General features: G+C 30.5%; 1 long non-coding RNA gene across 1 annotated transcript in view; it reads left to right on the top strand.

Moving 5' to 3' along the window:
* The window catches only part of LOC136796186 (uncharacterized), a 256,981-nt gene that overhangs the window by 160,042 nt on the left and 76,747 nt on the right, over nt 1–20,192 (top strand). Inside the window, exon 3 of the long non-coding RNA XR_010843888.1 lies at nt 17,695–17,741. This is a non-coding gene — a long non-coding RNA (uncharacterized lncRNA). The remainder of the gene's footprint in view (nt 1–17,694; nt 17,742–20,192) is intronic.

Genomic DNA, 20,192 nt, shown 5'->3' with positions numbered 1-20,192 from the left:
GGCCATTTTCTTTTCAGGCGCTTCGGAGGATTGCCAGGAATGGAAGAGGAAGCAAGGTTAGAAACGAGTGGGTTTGGGTAGTTAGGGAGTTTATTATGGAAGGAATAATATCGAAATAAATTTAAATAAAAAAAAAGAATCATTGTAGATCTAGTTATTTAATACGCAAATAGCGTGAAAACCACTGCTCCTACGAAGATAAGCCTTATAAACTACTTTGTAGCACATTTAACTAATTAAAGTAAAATTTAATTTGTATTACTTTGGTTCAACTAGTTTTTCCCAAGACTGCTCTGTGGAAAACTGAGTTGGTTTTCAAGTATTGAGCGAGAGAGAGAATAATCTACAATGGAATAAGTTATTAAGACAGAATGTGCATATAATGTTTATAACAATTGAATGTGTTAAAAGGAAAAGGTCGATTTTTGCTATGACAGTTTACAGTCATTAAGATAACTGTTGCAGCCACTGACATGACATAAACTGCATTGTTGTTGTAGGGATGAGGGGCGAAAACTTATTTCCTCGCAGTCTCTACCAGGTCGTTGAAGTAGAGTCGCCGAACTTACCTTTGATTTGTTTAATCCAGGATGCGTGAAGCGCTTCATACAGTATAATTTTCTTTAATAAATAAAAATGGAAATTAACAAAAAACAAATAAATATCAAATGAAAACTATATTGAAAATTTACTTAAATGACTAAATCATACTCAAGTCTATGCAAATGCGAACTGTAAACTGTGGTGCTCTCTGTGGCAGTAAACATATAGTGCAATGTTGACACCCCGACCAGCGATTATACACTATTTTTAACTAGATCATTCGTAGCGTCAACAGCGTATTTCTATCACTTAAAATAATTTAAAATATTAGAGAAAACAAATTTAAAAACAAAGGAAAAAAAAAATAATTCTCTTTAATTCTTAACAGTTGCCGTATTGGAAATATTTATTATCGTGTTATTACCCGTCGTTGCAATGAAGTTACTGTTGCCTTAACTACAAAATCTCAATAACAGTAATTGGCGTCAAGTGTATTGGCCATTTTTTCAAATGACTGTCAACAGGTTAAGCTTAAGGTTACTGTCAGCGTATGGATAGGAAACTGCTATACTGCCACACTCACCCACTTTCGTGACATAAATATTCATAAAATACTCCTGTTGAGGTGAGGGGGAAAAAACACGATGCCGGTATTGATTCAAAAATAGATCCAACAATTCAAATTTATTTATTTATTTTTTGTAAAACTTCCAGGTTTTTTTTTGTGGAATGAAAAAAAAATGTTTCCGTAAAAGCCCACTAAATGGGACAACCTTCAATATTTATTCAGCTTGTAGCATTTTCAGGGACTGGTGCACCAGCTGAAATACAGCTTTATCATCTTTACCGTATCAGCTTGACATATCTTCCTAGAAACGGTAGTTTTCATGATGTTTGCAAGAATAAATTAACAAGATAATAATGTCCCGTCGTTCGGACAATGTTTTAGTTTATGAAAACTGGATCTTAGGAACAGTTTGACGTATTAATGTCTGCCAGTACTCAAATAAAAGCTAGCTCAATGTACTATAATGTAGTTTTTAACGTTTTGCTTCGTAAAAGTAGTAGTTTTTGCATATTAATTTAAATTTTGAATATAAAACTTTGTTCAAATAAATAGAAATCAATTTACTTAAGCAAATGTCATGAAAAACACTACTCACACGGAGATAAAGGTCATAAACTCCTTTATAGCACATTGAACTAGCTTTAACTTGAGTGCTAATATATATCTTTCCGTCCCATGGTTCTAGAGATATAGATTTTCCCACAATAATTTCACTAACTACTGCTTTTTTAGTACATTTTTTATGAAATGTTGCTTTAAAAAAACTTTATCTCGGGAACTATTGAACGTAAAAATAATTCAATGATGCCCTATTAGGTTTTCTAGTGTTGTAGGTAGTTTTAACGATATGGAGCTCGAAACGAATTTTTTTTTTAAAGGTCTTGAAACAGCCACCATTTTTTACTTCCCCTACCTATACTTGGCACACTGATCAATATTGACTAGAAATTATGCATAATCATTAAAGTAATCAAAAATTGGGGTGAAAAAACTGACTTTTATCTTCTCCTGGGCTTATGTAATACTTCTGGTGTAGTTCAAATCTCCTAGCCTCTATAATCTGAGTTACTAATACTTTTGCAATGGATTGTTAGGAAAACTGTGAACTTGGAGGTTGATTCTGCAATTCTGGCCTTCTTCTTTTAAACTGTATTTCCTTATCATTTTATGAATGATGCATAATTTAATGGCAAGTATCTCCTTGCCAAATAATATGGGTATCATGATTTTTTAGGTACGCCCTGATACTTGGATGCCTATCCTTTCATATTTCTTGATATTGACTGACGAGTTTTAATTAAGTAATTCCTCATCTGAATTAATTAAGGAACCGATAAACCTACTTTCACCTGCCAGCTCTTTCCTTTGTCTTACATTGAGTAACGGTACCTGAACATAAATTTCATTGCTTGGTGATAGTATTCATTGATTGCAACTGACATTTCATTTTCATTCATTCACTGATATATATATATATTTATAATAATTGCTAATCAATGAAAAAACCGGCATTTCACTAAAAATACATTAAATTACTAAAACAAAAATATTTATTTTTACATACATCTAGCTACAGCTACATACAACTATTTATTACATTTATCTAGCAGAAATGTTTTCAGGAAGGAACTTATGAAGTCCTTTGAATTCGTTTTATGATCAATTTTGTTAGTAGATCGTTGATTGGCCGTGTGTAGTATATAAAAGGAAGAACGTCCGTGCGTGATCAAAAGTAATAAAACTATTATTATGAGTTAACGTTTCGCTGTAATTTGCAAGGCTTCCTTAGGGCTAAGAAAGATACAAACAACTAAAATATTTAACAAAATTAGATAATAGATAACGAAAATAAAAGTAAACTAAGTTTTGTCTATAAATAATTTTTAAAAAAATTGAACATTTAAATAAAACTAAACAAAGTAAATTAGAGAAAATTAAAAATAATATGTAATTTGAAAAGTAAAAATAAAAAAGAATTACAAAAAGGTATCAGGCAATTAAATAATTAATGAAAACGGAAATAATAACAAATATAAAAGTAAATAAAAAAGAAATATAAAAATACAGTAAACACTAAAGGATTGGAAATAAGGGAAATAAAAATACAATAAAGGTTAAGGAAAAAAATGAACTAAAAAAATAGGACGCCAAAGCAACAAGATGGATAACAAAGTAAGATAATATTAGGAAATTTAAGAAAATATTAAATGTCGGAAGATATCAATTGATGATATACACAAACATATATAAGAAGGTAGGTAAACATAGATGAAATATAAAAATATATTGGAAGAAGATAGTCCGGGTGGTGGTAAATACAGGTTTCAAAATAGTAACAAAAAACTATATATTTTTAACCAACGTTTCGCTCCACTTCGCAGGGCTTCGTCAGGGCTGATAAGAATGACGTTCTGATGCCAACTGACATGGACTCAACTGTAGATGAATTATTCTGAATTCCTTCTTCTTGGAGGAGATGCTCAGGAGAGACCTGCTTGGCTTCATCTTGAAAGCACTAGAAACTAAGCAATTCTTGTATATAACATATCTCCTAGCCTTCTCCACCAAGGTGGATTTAAAGGCTGATACCTCAATCCCACCAAAATAATATAATGCCTATACACTAACAAAATACAATAAGCCAGTTGGCATGAGAACGTCATTGTTATCAGCCCTGAAGAAGACCTGCAAAGTGGGGCGAAACTTTGGTTAACAATAAATAGATTTTTTTGTTACTATTTTGATACCTTTATTGACCGCCTCCCGGACTATCTTCCTCCAATCTACTTCATACGGTCAACTATCTTCTTCTAATATAAATTCAAAAATAAATTGTAATTTTCACTATACATCTTATTTATTTTTTTTTTTTAAATATTAGATTTATTTATTGATAGATATTACAATCTGCCACACAGTTGTGGGCAATAGGTAATAGTGATGAATGACCTCATACATACTAAAATAAAAAAATTAAAATTAAAAAAAAAAACCTCTCTGAAAATATATACAAACAAAAGAATAAACAAGATGAACATAATCAAACTATCTGTATGAAAAATAAATAAATAAAATAACATAATGATAAAATAATATTTTGTTTTCTTTAATTTAATTTGTTCAACTTTATACAAATGTCCACATTTTTTAAATAATTTATAACCATACCTTAGTTTACTTTTATTTTTGTTATTTATTCTCTTACTTTGTTGTTAATGTTAATAAAAACTGAACATATTGTTGTTAAATGTTAATAAACACTGAACCGACGGGTAAACGTCCGAAGGGTAGACCGAAACGTAGATGGGAGGATTGCTTTAAAACAGATTTGGTAGACTTGTGTTTGGAGGGGCATCAATGGAGGGATGTATGCAGAGAGTGTTTAGTGGTATCGGCATCGAACCTTCAGGTTTGTTAGGCCTTCAATATTATTATTTGCTTACTTTGTTACATAATTTTAGTTGTTTGTATCTTTTAAGCACTGATGAAGTCTTGTAAAGTAGGGCGAAACGTAGGCTAATAATTAATGGTTTAATTACTGAGTTCTTTAGACCGCACCGAGACCATCTCCCCGTTTTTTATAATTATTTTACTAGTTCCAACGTTTCGGCCAGAATTTTAGGCCGTCATCAGGGCTAAGGACAAACAAATAAGATAATAACCATTACTAGAAAATAACAGATAATCGCACCCGGACTATCTTCCTTTTATAAATTATCTGTTTGTTTTTTGTTTAATACGTTTTTTAACTGATTCAGTTTTAATATCTTCATCTTAATTTTCTGATTCCTTCGATAGTATAGTTATGATTGCAATAACTATAACTACCTCGCAAAGGGTTTGCAACAATATTAAGTGAGAATAAGTTTTTGTTTTTTTTTGGGGGGGGAGGAAGTTTTCCATACCAAGGTGCTAGAGCATTAGGATATGGACACCTCTACAATGTTGGCTTCGAGCGTCAGCTTTTTGGCACACATTTGTGTTAATATAGCATTATTTTAGAACTGCAAACAGATAAATGTTTATGCTTTCTGAATTTCTCCAACCTTCGGTTTCAATGATTAACTCTACTTTAAGATTATTTATTTTAAAATTCTATCGATTTGGTGTAAATACGTTGTTTCAAACCTTGATAATAAACTTTAGCTGTTAATTCTTGATTTAATATAGCACAACTTTATACTTATAAAGACATTATACGTCTAAGTAATTGAATTAACAAGTTTCTGATAAATATTGTAGAACGCAGGTTGAATTAATAGATTATGTACTATTCTTATGAATTATTTATACCTACAACCTACTTTGCTAATTTTTACGTTTTCTTCCATTTAGCCTATCTTTGTTCAGTTTCACTTTATAATGAAAATCGAATGCAATAACCGACAATAGTTAAAAGAACATACAAGTTTATGAATACCGTCACTTTTGTGTAATAAGCATTCGTACTAAGTCTTGGATTTGCGGCATGTGTCAAACCTGTAGATGCAGTAAACCGTTTTTTTTTACCAGGTAGACAGTTTGATTATTTCTTTTAGGAAATGGGATGTTTTTTCAGGTTCCCTATCAAGGCTATATCAAATTGTATAGCAGTAGAAACTCAGAAAATTTCGGTGACGTAGATGTAGAAGGAAGGACGTTTGAATAGGTAGATAGGTTTAAGTATTTAGGTTCTACGATAACTAGAAAAAATGAAATAGATTGAAGGCTGGAAATGCTTGTTATTTTTTAATTTCTAAACTGCTTAGCTTGCGTCTTCTATACATAAATTTAAAAAATAGATTTTAAAAAACTATTATCCTTCCTACTGTTCTTTATGGGTGCCGTAGTGGCCTCTTACACTAAAAGGTGAACACCGCCTTAAGGTTTTCGAAAATAAAGTATTACATGAGATGTTCGGACCTGAAAAGGATGAATTAACGAGTCAATTCAGAAGGCTGCACAGCACTGAATCATGGGAAAATGTAATTCAAGTTAGCATTGCGGCGTGAAGGATGTAAGCCTCAGTAACGAACGGATCCTAAAGATGTTAATAAGCACTTAACCGACGGGTAAACGTCTAAGGATAGACCGAAACATTGATGGGAGGATTGCGTTAAAACTGATGGAAGCATTGGGTTTGGAGGGGCATCAGAGAGCGATTTGTGGTATCGGGATTGAACCTTCAGGTTCGTAAGACCTTCATTATTAAGATTGGGATTTTTTCATTATACAAAGTAAAAATATGGAAAATTGTTCCCTATTTCTTTTCTTATCCGTAACATTCTGCTCTTAAATCTACGATCCATCATTTATATAAAAAATAATTTCAAAGAATACGTTGGTATCGACTTAGAGACGCTATCACTGACCTGACAAGTCGAACTCAAGTTTAATCTTATCTGGCACGACCCTGATGGCTTCACTGAACGACTGCCGGTAGTCTGTCTCCTACCAGAATAATCTATTCTAAAAGGTTTTATGTTTTTGTTTTTATAATTTAGTCTAGTGTCCTTAGAGACTAGTTGATAAGCTTAGTGCCCGAAAGAGTTTTCTGTCAGTGTGAACTTGGTTTCTCGCAGTGTCATTTCAGACTATTTCATCCAGATACAGGTATTTTTTTTTTTATCATGTTATATGTTGATAAAATAAATTCAAGTAATGCTTTCTTCTCTGAAAATAAAGAAATTAGTTCGATATGAGAGAATTTTTTTCAATTTGAGGCAAGAAAATAGGGCAGAGTTATCTAATATTTGTTATTTAGTGTTTGTGTATTCGTATTTTATGCCACTCCGTTCATCCGATTGTAATGAAGCTTTGTGATAAATGTTCAAAATATAGCCTGGCCCAAATTTATTACCAAACAAAATTATTTAAAATTATTACCAAAATTAATAATTTTTGGCACGTAGCTCAAAAAGTATACATTTTTTCGAAGTTATTATATTTCAATCGATTAGTCTATTTCTGATGAATAAAAAAGATATCATTGATTCTATTAAATAATTTTTTATTCACTAAAAATTAATAAAACATAATGAGTAATTTTAGTAAAGGAGTTCAAAAAAAAAATTTTATACAGGATAAAGCAAATCATATTCGTTTTCATCGCCATCTGAAACCCTCAAATACTGCTTTTCAAAGAAATTGAAAATTAGAAAAATTTTTACCTTGATTTATTTGGAAGATATTTTATTCTTCCGGTGAGCATTGTTCAAATAATCGTTCATACCTCCTCTACATATTATCCAATGAAACTCCGAAGAAAAGTAAGATACCATTGATTTTTCGGGAATTTTTCACAAGTATAATAAAATTTTTTACGCACTGGACCGGCTCTCCAGAACAATTATTTAGTTTATTAAAAGACTCTAATTGGAGAGCGCTTAGCCACTATGTACGACTCGAAAGGGTTGGTTAACATGCGAGGGATCAATGCCATACCACAGTTTATTACAACTTTAATTGTTTTGTTTCTTTTAACATAAATACCATAATGTTGTTTTAAATTACTGACTTGTTAATTTTTTTAAAGCATATAACTTCTTTTTTTTTTTTAAATAGTTTTGTTATTTATGTATTTTTATTGTGTTCTTAATTATTTGAATAGATCAATTTTTCTAAATTATATAATATATCCAAGCAATTTTATATTTATTTAAAAAAAAAATTAAATCTGTACCGCTACTACCCATGAAGAGTCAGGGGTTCAGTACTTTGTAAAGAAATACTGTAAAGTAATACTAGACCAACGGTTGTGCAAGGAGGTGATTTGGTCAGAATCACACTCGACCGTCAGATTTTTACCCAATTAAGGGTACCCAATTTAAGAGTGCCTTATGTGCACCCAGACTCTAGGAGGGTTCCAGAACCGACAGGAGTTGACTCACGGCTACAGTGTAATAGAAAACAATTTTCTGCCCAGCCGGATTCGAACGGAGTTAGTAGCCACGCGCTTTACCCCGTGACCACCGCGCTCCCAACTTTTAACTTAATTTACTCATTTATTCTATTTTAATTTTTTTTTTATGAGACACACATAATATCTATTGAAGAATGGTGTCAAAACTGGAGAATCAAAATAAATCCTGACAAATCCCATCAGATCACCTTTACTCTCCGTCGTAAACCTTTACCCTCCTGTCCTACAGTATCCTTTCTAACATTCCACTAACGCCTGTTGAACAGATTCGATACTTAGGACTCCATCTTGACAAGAGACTTACTTGGAATCCACACAAAAGACTGAAACGACAAGAAATTGCTCGTATATTCCGATTGCTACAACACTTACTTGACAAACGCTCTAAACTTCCCATTCACTACAAGAAAATATTATACACTACGATAATCAGACCAATTTGAGCATATGGAATTGAGCTCTGGAGCTCTACCAAGCCATCAAATTCCTCCAATCCTTAGAATCCAAAATCCAACGTAAAATCCTTGATGCTCCTTATTACGTTACAAATAAACTCATCCACAAAGACCTTAACATCCCATTCGTTGCAGAGTAGGCCCAAAACAGATATGCGTCTTTTCATTCCAAACTCCGTACCCATCCTAATCCATTAATCTTTCATCCTTAACAATCTCTGATAACCTTCCGAGGCGTCTGAAAAGAAGATGGCCACGGGACCTTTTAATTTAAATTAATGCTTGAAGTACCACCAATTGCTGGTTCCTTCCCAAGATTTTCAAGTGTAAATGAAACATACAACATATTTCATTATTGTATTGATTACTTGTACAGATGTAAATCACATTAAATAAATAAATTTAAAAAAAAAGTTTATGCATGTGTTAGAGTGTTTTTTTTTATTATTTTTTTTATATTAATAGATTGTAAATGGGGACGACCTTGTTGGGTTTTATGTACATCGTATGTATATTTTTTTTACTAGTTTGAAATGGTTAGATATTTTTTTTACTTTTAACTTAAATTTTCATTTACGCGTGTTGGAAAAAAAGAGAGCAAATTTTTTGTAATTGAAGTAATGGAAAAATTAAACAGATTCAAAGAATGATAAAAAGCTGGGAAAAAATGTGTAAGGGAAAAATTAATAAATTATAAAAAGTTGATCATGTATAATTTTAGTAAATAATGCAGAAATTTTTATAATGCAACAATTAAAAAAAAAATTATGCTGTGACTATTTATATTAATTGGATTATAAAACAATTGTGCTTCAATAGTCATAAGTACGCTGTGTATAAAGCAATCCAATGAATTTAGGCAGCACATTTTTAATTAAGTGTTTTTCTCTCTCCTGTTTTCGCTCATTACCAGTGACGCGGCGAGAGGGATGCGCTGGGATCTCAAAAAGCCATGCTTTAACTCTCATACGTGGGCTCGGGGATCCTCAGGTCGATAGTGTAAATATTGTATATAAAAGTGTAAATGTGACTGAAGATTATATGTTTTTTATTATTATTATTCTATTTTATTTATTTATTATTTTGATACATAGTTTGATTATTTTTTTATCCTCCTGTTTGTATATATTTAGAGAGACATTTTATTTATTTTTTATGTATTTTTTTTCATTTATTTTTATGCTTATGTTATTTCATTTTAGTATGAATGTAATTATTTATAACTATTTCTTATTGCCCAGCAATGTTGTGGCAGATGGTAATATTTATCAATAAATAATTATTTGAAAAAAAAAAAAACATTTCATAAGTATGAGTTTTAAAACCGGTATATACAAGGTTCCGTGTTCAGTGTTATAGAAACTAATTTTCAAAATTATTTGCAGATATATGTTATATGAGATGGATTAAATACATCTGAGCCCTGTAGAATTAGTTTTATTGTCAATATAGATAAAAATCTTAGTCTCCCTTTCTATATAGTACACGATAAAATGCTTTATCGTGTTTCCTTGTTTTGAATCATCTGAAATATTACCGTCCAGTTTCTCATTACATTGAATCAGTTGTACTAAAAGATAAATTATGAAGCTAAATCAGACCATTGGCGAATTGACTCTTTCAACACCACTGTAACTCAAAAGGAGATTTATACTGATACTGTAACATTCTGTTTTGGCTTATGCAGGAAAAATGGAATGGTTGCTGGAAACAATTTCCCCTTCTCATGGCTGACTCCTTAGGCCCTCAGATTTGTAGGCCTGTAAGGGCCTCGTAAATCAACGGACTCTGGCAATCTTTTACGAAATTCTTCTCAGCCTGAATTTCCCGTCAATGAGAAAGTTTATCATTTAGGAGCTCTTTTCCGATTCTGTAACCCTTTAGTGAAGGGGGAAGGAGGGATGGGGAGGATTCGTAATTGATTTAGTAAGAGTGGCCATTAGTTGTAAATAATGAATGAAGTCTGGGACAGATGAAACGACCCTTACATATTCATAGGGCATCACTAAAGGGCAGGTAAGTACTCCGAAAAGTTTTCTTTCCCTGAATTATTTTCATTAATTAACTAAGACAGTACCTCATCCGGATGTTACTTTCACTGCAGTATAATTGGATTCTTTACTGAATATGGATGACACGTTGCGAGAAACAAATAGACCAAATAAAGTCGCGGTAAATCAATTAATAGAATAATATGCTAAATTTTATATATAATCTTTACACTTTTTTTAGACTTGTCATTATTGTTTAAATAAAATGAATTTTATCGAATCTCAGTCTCCAAACAATTCCGACGTTTCGGCCAATTCCTTCATCCTCAAGGACAATCTATCAGAAACAGCTGTATTATACATATGATTTTTAATAATTTTAAACAAATAACAATATTGTTTGTAAATTATCATACGTTCAATATAATTTTAGAACCACATCAATTTTTAAAATCTTTATGCAGCCTATTCTACCCAGGTCATTAAGTTCAGTCCACAATTACCCAATGCGAAATTAAATCATTAGGAAATCACATTATTTTATTTTCGAGATTTAGGAAATGATTCCGTAATGTTTTAATGTCTCATAGAGTAATTATGGACTGAAATTAATGACGTGGGCAGAATAGCCTGCATACATTTTTTAAAAATTGATGTGGTTCTAAATATTATTTAAGGTATGATAATAATATTAATTATAATATGTTTATTTATTTAAAATGTTTAAACATCATATGTTCTATGATAGATTGTCCTTGAGGATGGCCGAATTGGTGGAAACATCAGACTTATAAAAAAATGTAAATTGTTTTGATGCTGAAATTGGATAAAATTAATTTTATTTAAACAATGCAAAATTTTACTAAATAAATGAATGAATTGAAAATATAAGAATCAAAATAAGTATATTGTGGCTAAATATTTTTCGAAAAAGATAGTACATAAATAAAGACGTATATAATGGTAAGGAATAACTATGATAATTCTCAAAACCTCAACATTGTTTTTACTGTTTGACTCAGTCAGAAATAAAAAAAAATAAAATAAAAATATACCTCCTAACCAGGATGTTATATCAATTTATTTTTCTCTCTTGTTATTCTTATTTTCTTATCTCTTAATAGGATAGGGGGTTAATTATTTATTATATTATATTATATTAATTATATTAGGATAGGGGGAGACTAATTATATTAGTCCATTAGTAGCATTTAAAATAAACTTTAAGTTTCCTAATAATGGGGATGTAAAAATAAAAATTTGTTATCAGGAACCACAGGTTGAGTGCGCCACCTGAGTAAAGATTGAGTGAATCCTTTCTGTCCCACCGTCAGTGCACCCTTAGATGCAATCTTGTGCAGTTAATTGTGATTTCTGCAATTCCTAAGAACCTTTCTTCGGAAATTATCGAATTATTCTTTAATTTAATATACGTTTTAACATGAAAATATTTAAGTCAATATTTTTTTAAGCTGTGTGGTTATTACAAAATTAACAATTTAGTCGTCGATACATAAAATAACTACTATTTCGTATCTTTGTGATTTTTTCAAAGAGTTTATCTCTAAAAAAACTTTGTATTTTTACTCAATATTATACAATAACAATATTAATCAATACATCTATTGTTAACACAATCATTATTTATTTGAAAAATCCTCATTGTTTATAAAGCATTAATTTTTAGTCATAATTTTTTTTTATTCCTTACATACATTTATCCTCTTTATTTTTAACTTATTGTTATTTTAGTTATCTATGAATTTGAATTCCTTAAATAACTTGTTTCTTTTAATTATTCTCTTTTCTTATTTCACTCAAAATAAATTAAAGAAAGAAATAATGCATACTTAAATTTAAAAAATGTAAATGCATGAATTATTTGAATTTAATTTAACCATGAATTTATCCAGAAAAATTACTGGATTGATTGGTCATTCCTTAATCTCTCTATGAAATACTTACAAATTTAAATGGGCAACTTACATGTAAGTAGATACATATACATGTGCATAGGATATAAGACAAAATATAAACAAGACGAGACCAAGTGGTCGAAATTCGGTACACTACATCGTGCAGCCAGAAGTCTTACACACAGAAGGGAAAAAAAACTAACATATTCGTTGATATTGTTTATTTTTTATTACTTTAATGATTTATAATTATTTCTAGTTTAAAACAAATTATTTACATTATTTATCTTAATATGAGTTACGGTCATATGGAGGTTTGATTATTGTCGTAGCTGGAATAGCGAGCAATCGTAATAATCAGCTTATATTGTTCAGGAATGCGCACGTGGCCGCACAAACATTACTAGACGATGCTCTTTCTCAGGGCCTTCTGTAGCTGAGGGAGTTGGGCCATAGGCCTTCATAATCTTGGAACTGCAGCGGCGCCAGTTAATTTCAATATTCCGTTAACAAATAATTATAATTTTAATTCAACACTCTGATAGGTGGAGGGAATGAGAAAGAATAAGGAGATAAGAGGGAAATGGAGTGATATTTGCTTATTTATCAACTCTGGCTGGAGTTCCAGGAAAAAAAAATATTTTGAATAATGTTAGGGTTGCGGTTAAGAATGGAGAAAAAATATTAATAACAATTTATTTATTTCATTTGAGGGGTATCTTTTTACACTCATGTCTAACAGCCCAGATGAAGACTTCGGCGAAAAATAAATATTTCAAATTAGCTTTCGGTCAATCATCCACATAAATATATATACACAACATTTTTTGTTAATCTTTATAAATAATTTATCGAATATATATTCCTGAAAATTGTGTACGGGAAAGGTAAATATGATTGATATTATAACTAGTAGAAAGAATAAATAATAACAATTTTTTAGGAATTGGTTTTATTGGATAAAACAAAAACTGTTACTTCGAATCAAATTGCCTTGAAGCAAGGCATTAAACATGACGTCTGTAAATAATAAATGAACCAAATGGAACTTGTTTTTTATCCAACAATTTACAGAAGCCGTACATTAATTTTCTCAATTTATGTTATTTTATTAACACCTTATTTATACGCATCTAATCTGATTATAATAGAATTCTGTCACTTTTACATTGTTTAATATTCCACTTAGGTATATATGTTTTTTCTAGTATATCTAATATATTTAAGTATACTACTGTACACAGGGTTTTCATAACTCGATCGACATATCCCAATTTTTTTTCTCGATACTTTTGATATGAAACTCTGTACGTTTCAGATGTGGAGACTGAAGTTTCTTTGGGTTGTTAAAATCTTGGATTTCTGATCGAATGAAATATTTCCAATGATGATTAAAAAAAAAAAACTTAATATGGATGATTTATCCCATCATATTCTCCTCATATCTTGCAATGCTTAACCTCAATGTTTTGTGGCTAATAACTATAAATATATAAATATATATATTCATATAAATATATACAATTTATTTGGTGTAGGTGACATAGTGACATGATACAAGCATGTCATTCTAGCCACTGATTGAACTCCCATAATATTTCTAGAAGAGAAGTTCTGGAGGCCACTTCTTTCCAGACGCTTAGGAGGATTATTAGGTAGTGGAGGAGGAGCCAGGTTAGAAGTGGATTTGGGTGGTTGGGAAGTTTATCATGGATGGATTGGTATCTGATTCTGGCCAAATAGAAAGGACAGGATACAGCACGTCGATCCCGACTAATACAGCACTTACTAGACAAACGGTCTAAACTTCCAATTCATTACAAAAGACTGATCAATATGACTATAAGGCCAATCTGGAGATACGAAGTTGAACTTTGGGGCTCCACTAAACCTTTGAATTCCTCTCGTATCCAATCCTTACAATCCAAAATCCTCAATGCTCCTTACTTTGTCTCAAATAAAATCATACCTAAAGACTAATGTTCCATATGTAACTGATCTAGTTATTATTAATATTATAGTCTGTATTTCTCGCAACTGCGGGTTGAGTATCTGAGGTAGGATCCAACCACCTTCATATTTTTATTTATTTTTACTTTATTTCAAATATTTAGAATGTTTTCGCACTATATGTGCTGTGCCCAAGAGAACTGACTGTTGAGCCTCTCTTAGCACGTCTATAGGCACCCCCAAACCATTCATGCCTGCCAGTGTTGATTTTGGTATGAGACCATATCAGTGGTATAGAGTGGCACCACCTTCCAATTTATACATTTCTTTCAATTCTATCACCAATTCCTGGTATTTCCTCAGTTTTTCTCCCACAGTGGAGCTTATATTATTATCATTAGGGATCCTAACATCAATAAGTTTCGCTTTCTTTTTTCCTAGATCTCCGAAATCTAAAAAATTATGATTTGGAAATTAATCTTGTCATATATAGATGAGTGAAAATAAAAAACTGACTATTGTCATAATTACGTTGTAAACACGAAAACGTCTATTTAGAATTTTATTATATATGATATACATTTATACTTGTATTTATACAAATCATGATAGTGTTTTTTTGTTTATATGTTTCTTTATAGTTATTATTGTTTTAAATATATATGTATATATTTTTTTATAATTCAGGGAGGACTATTTATCATTTACATTTTTTTTTCTTTATTTTAATCTTCTTAATTTGTTCATATCGTGTGAATGCATATTTGAACACTAATATGTACTACACTAAAATTGTCTTCAATAAAAAAAATATATCTAAAAAAAAATTATAATTATATGCGTTTTTCGTCATTCTTTATTACTTTCTGGGAATTTACATGTTAGATATTAAGATTATATTTTTATACAATATTTTAGTTCCCAATAGTATATTATATTTCTATATTTCTACTATAATACCCAGATTTATTTTACCTGGGAAAATATTTTGGCTGTTTTCTCCTTTAGTTGATTATCTAATTCATTAGTATTTTAACATTAAATTTTCATAGCTACTAATAATGAGAGATGGTTAATTATTTAAAATAAAAAAGAATTAGAGGTACATTAGCTATATTGAAAATTCGGTATTTATGCCCCGTCAAGCTATTTAATAAAATATAAAAATTAAAAAAACAGACATTAACTTACGACAAAACCCACAATCCGACAGAATATATCATCAGTTAAACCGAAACTCCTCTGAATAGGCAAGGTCCAGGTCACTTGGGGCAAGGAAGATGGTGAACTTTGTGACCTTAAGGTGCTTTTAGAGTTCCGAGTTTTCTTGAGAAATAATGGTACTACTGCCATAGAATTTTGATTGGTGGTTTTCAATAACGTTCAGGACTCAGGGTAAAACTTTATTCTGTTCTTTCATAAAATAATAAAGTATCTTTCACACCATTGAGAAAAATATAAGGAGTTGTGTAGATCAAAATTGAGTAGAGTTGAGTATTAATGTGATTAATTATTGTTCAAAAGGTTCCGTATAGAGTAAACGTACCACTCAGGACAAGTTAAAGAACAAATTAAATATTTAAAAAAAATAAAAAGTAAAAGAGAGAAAAGTACAGACTATTGACTTATACTATTAAGAATGTAATTTTAAACATTAAGATCTGACAATTTGTCGTTATAATATAGTACAAAAGCACAGTGGAAAAAAATTCAGTTATTTCACCCTAATATTTTATTACTTAAATGGAAAGTACATATAATTTCAAGTTTTAAGTCTCCCAATTACAGTTAGGAGGAATAAAAATGTTGGTTGTTTATATTTTCTGAGATATAGTTTTACATAAACGAGATGTTTTATCTGAACAACCAGAAATCATCATTTTGTTTATTTATTTTAGCAAATAACATGAAAACTAAATCTCCTTCGAAGATAAACGCCATACGATACTTTGTAGCACATTTAAATTGTTTTAATTTGTGTGCTAATAGACATCTGTTCATCTCATCGTTTCTGAGATAGAGAATTTTTCCAATAAATTTACACACTAATGATTTTTCAGTACATATGTACATTTTGCTTTTAAAAAAAACTATCTCGGCAAATGCTACATACCACCCTAAACAGAAATTCCAAACTAAAACCAGAAACAACTGTTCTTATATTTAAAACAATTCTCAGGCCACTGCTGATGTAGGGCTGTGAAGTCTGGGGAGTGGCATCCTTTACGAAAAGGAAAAAATTACAATCTTTTCAAAATAAAGTCCTGAGAATCACAGTTAATGCTCCTTGGTTCATAAGAAATTGCCAATTGCATCGGAAATCACATATGGAGTCAACAGAGGATTACATAAAAAAACAGTTCATGAAGTTTCCGACAGTTAAAGGAGCAATGACCTACAACTTGGGAAACCCAACCTCAACCGGAAGACTGTAGCTTTGGCTGCTGCAGGACATTCTGTTATAAGTTCTATATTTATTAATTCATTAGTCACACTACCTCTATTTTACTTATTATTATTTATTTTTTCTTCTCTTGTCCCTTTTTCAAATTTGTTTCTTTTTACCATTATAGGGCAATTCTTTGTTTTGTACAAAGTGTAAAAATATCATTATTTTTTGTTATTAATTTGATTTTTCTCTTTTATTAGGAAGCATTATTCTTATCTATTTATTTTATCTTTATTGTTCTTTTAATTATAACATTGTATATAGTTAGGTGTGTCTTTTGTACGAGATTATACCCCCCCCCCTCTAAATCAACAGTTAAAAAAATATAATGTAACGGTTATATCAACCATGTAAGGCCCACCAGGCTGAAATAAATAAATTCTGGTATAAAATAAATAAATAAAAAAAGAATATCTCGGGAACTATCGAACGAAAACAGCTTTGCTAAGGCTCGTATTTTAGTAAATTATTTCTATTTTAAATGATTTATTATTAGTTTTTCAAGTGTTTTAGGTAGTTATAACGATATATAATTTTTTATTCCCCCATACTATACTTGGCTTACTCATCAATTTCGAATAGTAATTTTACATAATTTTTATTAAAGTCATCAAAAATTGGTGTGACATAACAAACTTTAGTTGTTATGTCTCCTCTTGGACACTTTTGTTTATATATTCTACAATTGCTCTCCACAATTTACATTGATTAGTCTTTGGAATACGGGAATTTAGGTATCTATGTCCGTAAGAGGGGTTTCCAGTAAAACGGGTCGAAATTTCAATGCCACAAACCAGGACACTTGAGGTTTCACTGTATTGGATTTAATTTGACTAATTTTGATGTTCCTATGCCCATGTAACTAATTATTTTAAAATAATTGTTGAATTTCTTTTAATAAATACATTTTTTTTTTTTTAGGTGGGCACCACCATTTCACCTAATTTTTAAATTTGGCATACATCTATGTAAGTACATTTATTTAATTCTTTAAATCCATAGATTTGGAAATATATTATTATATTTTCTGGATATCAGTAATTTTTCATAATGTTTATTACTTTATCTGAATCAGGAAATAAAAAATAATAATTCTAGCACAAGGAAGACGGATTATGAGGGACCTGGAAAACCGTATAAAACTATTATTATTTTTTTTTTTTTTGTAATTATGCAGGAATATTGTAGCTCAAGGCTAGACGAATCGATTAGTGAGTATTACCCAGGAGAAAACCAGTTTAGTTTAATCACTGCATGTTATAAAAGGTGCTCTGGTGTTCAGTGGAGAATAAGAAGTGGAATCTTTCAAACAGTTTGGAAACATTTCTATCTTGATTAAAAACCTTTTTTTGGACAAAGGTATTTACATTTAGTAACAACAAACATCGTATTTTATAATTTTTTGAGAAATTATATACTAAAAATATTTTATTTTATATCTTCTAACAATTACATTTAATTTTTCAAAACTTCAGTATACTAAATTTTGACGCTATCAAAAGAAAAAGTAACCAATTTCAATTAATAACTTCTTTGAATGTTAAAAGAACTCAGTATAATATAAGAATTATTCTAGGGCGCATGGAGTTAACAAATACAAGTTTTTCGTTTCAGTGTCTAACGACACTGACAAAAATATATATTATTTTTTGAATAAAGGGTTTTTATTTGTTTTGTTTTTTTAATTTACCATAAGTTGGGAACTGCCCTTTTAACATTTTTTTCAATAGAAAATGGTTGGGGAAAAACCAATATTTGGTGTTAGGGTCTAAAATTATGAAGAAAGAAGTTATGCTGTTCCCTCTGAACCCTTCATATTATGTGATGTAATAAACTCTGAAGCCATTTATAACATTCTTGAATCAGTTATTCGATTATAATAAAATTAAAATACTTTAATAAGAGAATTTTGTTCATTTATAATCTACTAGGAAGCTTTATTCCGTGAAAATTCATTCTAATTTTCACCACCAGGTTGTATGACCTGTTTTGGAGTGGGGAGGGTCTAGCTAATAAAATATTAGGAATTAAAAATTATTAATTATTAGATAAGTAGAGTTTTAAATTTTTAAACATAATTCTCTAGCATGATTGATAATTTTCTTTTTCATGATTATCGCTGTGAATATTTTCAGTCTAATAAATTATAGTTCCATCCACCACAAAGCTAGCATACTTACCTCTTTCCAAAATCTTAAAATATTATTAATAATTTCAAGCGTTAAAGATTGGCTATACTGACAATAAATTAAGGGAAATTAGAAGTGATGTTTCCCCTTGGATATCAACCACTAGAAAAGTGCGCAGAGGTGATTTTTACGAGCCTTCGAATAGGTCATACGCGCCTGACCCACGGTTACCTTGAGGCCCGCGATTCTTCACCCACTTACCGCCAAACACATCTTAACCAAGCATACGATTCCATCAAATCATTGAATGAATTACCTGCTGATCCTCATTCAATTTTGCTAATTAACAAACAGACTGTAGATAAACATTTCGAATTTCTGAATCACTCGAAACTTTACCTTAAAATTTGACAAACTTTTACCACAAGTTCCCATTTTCCAATAGTTATACATTTCAATTCAGAAATAAAGACAAAATTAAGACAATAAGGATTATTAAAAATTTCGGATATTAAGGAAATAATGACGCCCAAGTGGTTAATGCTTTAAAATAATAAAAATAAAAAATAATAATTTTTCTTCCTCGAATTAATTTGGTTTTAGACTTTATTAAATTTATTTAATATAATTTACAATTGTACAAATAATAAATACAATAAGTAATTCATTTACACATTAAAATCTTAGGGAGGAACCACCCGTTTGTGGTACTTCAAGTATTAATTTAAATTAGAAGGTCCCGTGGCCATCTTCTTTTGAGATGCCTCGGAGGATTATCAGGGTTGTTAAAGATGAAAGATTAAGAACTAGTGGGTTAGGATGGGTATGAAGTTTGGAATGAAAAGACGCATATCTGTTTTGGGCAATAATCTACAATAAATACAAATCTGCAACGAATGGATGTTAAGGTCTTAGTGGATGAGTTTATTTGTAACGTAATAAGGAGCATCAAGGATTTTACGTAGGATTTTGGATTGTAAGAATTGGATGCGGGAGAATTTGATGGTTTGGTAAAGTCCCAGGGCTCAATGCCATATGTCCAACTAGGTCTGATTATCATAGTGTATAATATTTTCTTGTAGTGAAAGGGACGTTTGTCAAGTAGGTGTTGTAGCAATCAAAATTTACGAGCAGTTTCTTGTCGTTTCAGTCTTTTATGTGGATTCCAAGTAAGTCTCTTGTCGATGTAGTCCTAAGTATCGAATCTGTTTGACAGGCGTTATTGGAGTATTTAAAAAGGATACTCTAGGACAGGAGGGTAGAGGTTTACGACGGAGAGTAAAGGTGATT

The sequence above is a fragment of the Halyomorpha halys genome, unplaced genomic scaffold (assembly GCF_000696795.3).
Source record: "Halyomorpha halys isolate HHAL.00 unplaced genomic scaffold, Hhal_1.1 Scaffold535.1, whole genome shotgun sequence".
Taxonomy (NCBI): Eukaryota; Metazoa; Arthropoda; class Insecta; order Hemiptera; family Pentatomidae; genus Halyomorpha; species Halyomorpha halys.
Note: the sequence above shows the minus strand (reverse complement) of the source record. Positions and strands in the feature narration are given on the sequence as shown.